Source organism: Phaethon lepturus, unplaced genomic scaffold (assembly GCF_000687285.1).
Source record: "Phaethon lepturus isolate BGI_N335 unplaced genomic scaffold, ASM68728v1 scaffold7829, whole genome shotgun sequence".
Taxonomy (NCBI): domain Eukaryota; kingdom Metazoa; phylum Chordata; class Aves; order Phaethontiformes; family Phaethontidae; genus Phaethon; species Phaethon lepturus.
Window position 1 is genome coordinate 33168 of NW_010565528.1, and position 310 is coordinate 33477.

Consider the following 310-nt stretch of genomic DNA (forward strand, 5'->3'; position numbering starts at 1 on the left):
GCATCTTGTATTTAGACTGTTTTTTCTAAGGTGTCCATTTTAGAAAGTTGCATAGACTCAGGTGCCTCCTGGAGACGTGTAATTTTCAGTTGATTCCTGAAATGTATTAAAGCTAATATGTCCAACTTGGATTTGGATTCCATTTTTTAGGTTTTGATAAATGTCAGTTTACCTGCAAATGGATAGACATATTCCAGAGAAGCAGCTGGTTTGTTGCTTTTATTTAAATTCTGTTAGTTAAAAATGTATGTTGAGTCTAGTTCCCAAACCATTAAAGTTAATTTAAAAAGTTAATCTTAAAAGGAGAGGG